This window comes from Culex quinquefasciatus, chromosome 2, assembly GCF_015732765.1.
Source record: "Culex quinquefasciatus strain JHB chromosome 2, VPISU_Cqui_1.0_pri_paternal, whole genome shotgun sequence".
In the NCBI taxonomy this organism is placed as follows: domain Eukaryota; kingdom Metazoa; phylum Arthropoda; class Insecta; order Diptera; family Culicidae; genus Culex; species Culex quinquefasciatus.
This window is the reverse complement of record NC_051862.1, coordinates 101,503,322-101,509,321: the sequence shown is the minus strand read 5'-3', so window position 1 is coordinate 101,509,321 and position 6,000 is coordinate 101,503,322.

Here is a 6,000-nt window from a genome sequence, read left to right as displayed (position 1 = left end):
CGTAGTGCAACTTTAGAAATACTCTTGATAATGTTGCCTGAGAGATGAATGGGACATTATGCACCGATAAAACATAAAATTGATTCACAAAACACAAAATAACATTCAATTACGACACTTTAAAACTTTCACTTAAAATTTGATCAATGATTTCCTAGGATGCACTTTTCCATACTGGTGCTTGCGATGCGTGGGTGTTCATGTGTCAATGAACCCATTGATGAGTGACACTCGGTTCATTCATGCGCTGTGGATTGCGCAAGGCGACTTAGATGAGAACTCCTGATGAATGAATTTGCGGAATCACATCTATATCGACCTTGACCTCCTCTCAGATGAACCTCTGTCCTCGAACTAAGCCATGTCCCTCTTTCAGAGATCATGCTTTCAAATCCGCCGCTGAGAAGACTCCCAATGAGCGACCATTCATGTCGGACACTTCGTAGGAACTCGTTCCCTTCTTCGCGACGATGATGCACGGGACGTACGTAGGCCCAAGCTTGGCATTGAAGGACTTGTTCGCCGCCGACTGCTGGAAGGATCTCTTGAAGACACGCTGTCCAACATCGAACACCGGTGAGTACCTTCAGGATGAACTCAATCTCTGAGATTTTAGTATCCCACAGCCGTTGATCTTGCCGGACGTACGTGCGGATCATCGCGTTGATCGTACGGTTCAAGCGCTCGGTGGGATTTGCTTGGCTCCTGTGACGAGCGTTTGCCCAATGCTGGATTCCATACCGTTTCAACAAGTCCTGGAACTCCTTCGACAGGAACGTAGTTGCGTTGTCGGTGATGATGTACTGGGGCACAGACAACTTTCGCAGCCACTGCTCTTCCAGAATGCTACACAGACTAGCAGACGCAATCTTCCGGACCGGAGCAAGAAGGCAATACTTAGAAAAGACGTCTAAGACGACCAATAAGTGTGCGTTCCCTTTCTTGCTACGCGGAAGCGACTGTATGTAGTCCATGCAGACAATCTGGAATGGCCTAACCGCTACTCGTTGTTGTCCCATCATCGGCTCAGTAGACACGGTCGAATGTTTTGTCTCCTTACAGGTGTCACACCTGTTGATGTACTTCTTCAAGTCTGCGCTCATTCGAGGCCAGTAAAACCTCCTCTTGAGCTTCTCAATGCACTTTTCGAAGCCGATGTGCAAGCAGCCGTCGTGCTCTTGCCGCATGACTTGCTCTCGTGCCGATTCTGGTACACACTCCTTCCATTCAAATCTGTAGTCCAGCACGTCGGACTTGGACGACACAAACTTGAACAGCTTCCCGTTCTCGATGCGGAAGTCCAGATACTTCTCCGGATCGTCCTCAACAGCATTGTACAGATTCCGGTACCAGTTGTCGCCATCGCCCACGTCGAGCGTCTCAATCGACCGCGACAGCGCGTCGGGTACGATGTTCTCCTTTCCCTTTCTGTGCTTCACCTCCATGTCGTACTGCTGGAAGGTTATGCTCCAACGACTCAGACGCGACGACGACCTCCACTTCGCTCGCATAATGAACGTGAGCGCGGATGAATCGGTCACCAGCGTGAAATGAGTGCCCTCAATATAGCAGCGGAACTTCTCGATGCAACGGAGAGCAGCTAAACCCTCTTTCTCCGCAGCATGGTAGTTCAACTCAGCACCCTTCAGCTTCTCTGAGTGATACGCGATCACCCTCTCCACACCATCGTGAACCTGTGTAAGAACTCCGGCTATCGCGGTGTCGCTTGCGTCCGTTTGGACACAGAACGGTAGCTTAAAGTCGGGATTGGCCATCACTGGAGCTGAAATCAGCCTCTCCTTGATGGCCCGAAAAGCTAAGTCTGCTGCTTTGGACCACACCACTCGCTTCGGCTTGTTCTTTAGCAAGTCCGTGAGCGGCGCAGTAAGTTCGCTGAACTTATCGATGAACCTACGGTAGTAGTTGACCATACCGAGGAATCGTCTCAGCGACCTGACCGAGTTTGGGGCCTCATATCCTAAGATAGCTTGGACTCTATCTGGATTAGGCCGCATTCCTTCTCGCGACAGGATGTAACCGAGATACGGCAATTCGTAGCAGCAGAACTTGGACTTTTCGAGGTTGATGCGCAAATTCGCGTTTTTCAACCGCTCCGCAAGTTCTGTCAGTTTCGCAATGTGGTCGTCAAACGTGTGACTGGCCATCACAATGTCATCTAAATAGACAAAAATGGACGGCTCAAGTGCCCCGAATCCTAAGACTTTGTCCATGAGCTTGCTTAAGGTTGCCGGGCTGTTGATCAGTCCAAACGGAAGTCGCTTGAACTGGAATAATCCCATTCCGGGAATGGAGAAAGCGGTGTACTTCCTGCACTCCTCACTCAACGGCACCTGCAAGAACGCCTGGCTCAAGTCTATGGTGGACAGGTACTTGAACGGCCCCAGATGACTCAGTATTCTGTTCTGATGGGGCAGAGGGTACGCATCCCTCTTGGTGCGCTCGTTTAGCTTACGAGCATCGAGACACAGCCTGATCTCCTCGCTGTCTCTCTTCTTGACTGGAACGACCGGCAACGCCCAATCCGACTCCGACGGTTCGATGATTCCGTCCCGGAGCATCTTTTCCACAGCTATATGAATCTTCTTCTGTATTTCTGGGCTCCACGGATACGGATTCTTCCGGACCGGCTCGGACTGTACGAACTCCTCCTTCAGCTCGATTTTGTGTTCCAGCAGGTCCGTCTTTCCGACGACTCCTTCGCTGGCAACGAGAAACATCTTCTGTACATCTTCCAACTGTTTTTTCTGCTCTTCTTCTAATTCTTCTTCTGCGTCTTCTAGATCTTCATCGACCTGCTCATCAACCACCTCGACGGATTCCATCGTTGGCCTGATACCGAACATCTGCCAGAAGTCGTAGCCGAGGATGCACCTCCTGTTCAGCTTCGGCGCGATCATCACGGACAGAATCTTCGTAACACCATTGAACGTAATCGGTATGTCACTACATCCAATCACCTCTAAACTCTCACCTCCGGCTGTCTTCAAATCAATATTCGTGGGTTTCAACTTTAAACTTAACAACTTCACTAACTTTCTTCCACCAACACCTAAAACTGTGCGCTGTGCATCACTATCAAGAAGTCCAACAACCGATATTCCCAACATTTCCACTCTTGCAAACGGCCTACGATCGCCGTTGCTCACTGTTACAAGCATCGTTGCCACTTCAGCATTTTCTTCTTTCTTTTCTCCATCAACCCTCGAATATCCTAGCTGTTGGAGTGCTTCCGACGCTTCGGTATCTTCGTGAGGTCTTCTGGAGCTTCCCGTGAGACTGACTCGCCTCACTGAGCAGTCTTTTGCATGTTTTTTGCTTCGCAGTACGGGCAATCTTTCGTAGAAAAACCCGGAAAACCGCACCGCACGCAGAACACGCTCCTTTCCTGCCGGCATTCCTCGTGGCCATGACCTGCAACGTGACAATTGTAGCAAATATCCCGTTTGACCGGAATATACGCCTTCACAATCCGTTGTAAGGCACTGGTTCCACTCGAACCTGCAGCAGTGCTGTTCTCGCGATTCTGGGTGTTCGGTTTCGGTTGAGACCTCTCGTCAACCCTTGGTTTGTTCTCCTTTTGATTTCCGTTGCTCTGCTGTCTCTGCTGTTCTGGCTTCCACGCGCTCTTCTGATTGTAGTTTCCGTTTTTGTTGTTGTTGTTCTTGTTGTAGTACGGTCGATTTTGCTGGTTCTGATTTTGCTGTTGGTAACCACCCTGCGATCGGTTTCCACCCTGGAAACGATTCGAGTTCTGGTACCTATTCCCGGTGTTCTGGTACGACGACCGCTGTGTTTGCACCTCCTCCACGTGCGCTGATCGCGGCGTGTACCTTTCTCCCTTCTGATACAGCTTCCAATTGACAGAGTCGAATCGCTTACCGAATTCTTTCATCGCTGGAATCGTCTTGATATCTGCGGCTAGCATCGCTATTTGGCAGTCCTCGCGAGTATTGCGGAAGAGAACGTCAAACTTCCGTTTCTCATCCCACGGATTCGTCATACAGCGGAAGATCCGGACCATGTCCACGTAATAGTCCTGGAACTTCTCCCTGGACATTTGCTTGCGATTGTTTGCCTGCCGCTCATAGACGTAATCGATGTCAATCGGTAAGAATTCGCTCTTCAATTCCTCCACCAACTTCTTCCATGAACCCAGTTCATTATTCCCGTTCACTTCCATGAACCAAGAACGTGCTTTCCTCGTGAACAAATGATGCGCACACTGGAACAACTCGGACTCAGAAATGTTTTCTGAACGAGCGTTGAACTCCACCTCCTTCAAAAACTCGTTCAGTTTCCTCCCGTTGTCCATCCCGTCATAACGAACCGTCCACTTATGCACCGGTAAACTCCTGCCAAATCCGGTTTTCTTTTCTTTCGGTTCATCCTTGCCGGAATGAACTTCCTCTGGTTTGTTATGTTCATTCTCTGAGTTACCGAAGCTTCCCAATGAACTATTTCTTTGGTTGAGCCACGCGAGAAAATCTCCTGGATTCTGCTGGCTTTTACCCTCGTCCTTTTTGTCCTTGTTCGCGTCTACTCCAAGTTGCATACTGTTGGCTGGCTTGGCCTGTACTTCCGGTTTTTCTTTCTCCACCTCTTTCTCAGCCTGTTTCGCTTCTAGAACTTGAATGTGTTCCAACAACTTGTTGACCACGTTTATTAGTTCCACTTTTTGTTCTTTCCACTGTTCAAATTCAGCTCTTTCCACGTCACCAGGTTTTCCAACACTTTTTCCATCACCACTATCAACTCCACTACCAACTCCACTACCATTTCCCTTACCATTTCCACTAACAGATCCAGTTTCACCAACAATTCCAGCAATTTCCTCTCCATTATTCTCTTCAGTACTATTCCAAGATTCATTATCTTCTTCCGCTCCTTTTCCATTTCCTTTTTCCGTATCCTGTTTCTTCATTATTTCCGTTAGACTCTGGTTAATGAGTGCTAACTCTGCTTCACGTACTTCGGGCAAATGTGACGAAATAGAAAAGAAAGTATTTAGCAGCTTCATACACGCTCGAGCTGTTTCTGCTAATGAATTCAGTTCATCATCCTTGGTGGTGTATGTTCTCAAACGTTCCAAGCGGAAAACGCAATGAAGAATCCTAGTCTTGAACGACTGTTCTGGTGCTTGCTTGGATTTCCGGTTTTCCAAGTGGGACTTAATCTCACTCACTTTCAACTCACACGCTTCCAATTCATCCAACACTGAACCATTCATTTGCTCATACACAACATGTTTTAATTCTCTCTCTTCTTTTAGGCGATTACGCAACGCACGTTCGGCTCCGCTGCGCGATGAATCAAATGGGATGTCGCGGATCTTCAGCTCATGTTCGAGTTCATCAACGGTCAAATGACCCGTATTCATTCCGCGATACAGTGACAACAAATGAACCATATCCATCTTGAGTGCAAGGAAAATCAAAGATCTTGTAATTAAAAAGAAAATTTATTTAAAAAATACTAGAAATGAGCAATCTCAACTACAAATTAAGAAAAATACCTAAAATTGATTCGCTAACTGAGATAATTTGATAACCTAGTGAATGAAACTGTTCATTGATGAACACCAACGGATCAACAATGAATTGAAAAAAAAACCTAGAATTGAATTACGCTCTTGAATGAATCAGCAAATAGCGAATAATTGTAAAAAAAACTAGTGAAAGTCGAAACTTTTGTAATCGTACTTTTGTACGGTGAATAAATAACTTATTTTGCCTGGTGTTTTCACTCAACTAGTCCGAAGGAAACGACACTCCACCGATACGAATTCTATTCCGGAATTCAAACAAAATTGTATGAAATCTCCAACCAATTACTTTGCCAATGTCTGGTGGTCGTTCCTCCTCGCGTAGACTTCCAAAACCCCTCCTCGGAACTCAAAAATTCAAATATTAGCGTCACTTCTGTTTGTATTTTGACGATTAGACAACTTTTGCACCTGAATAATGGGCGTTTTCCCAGGGG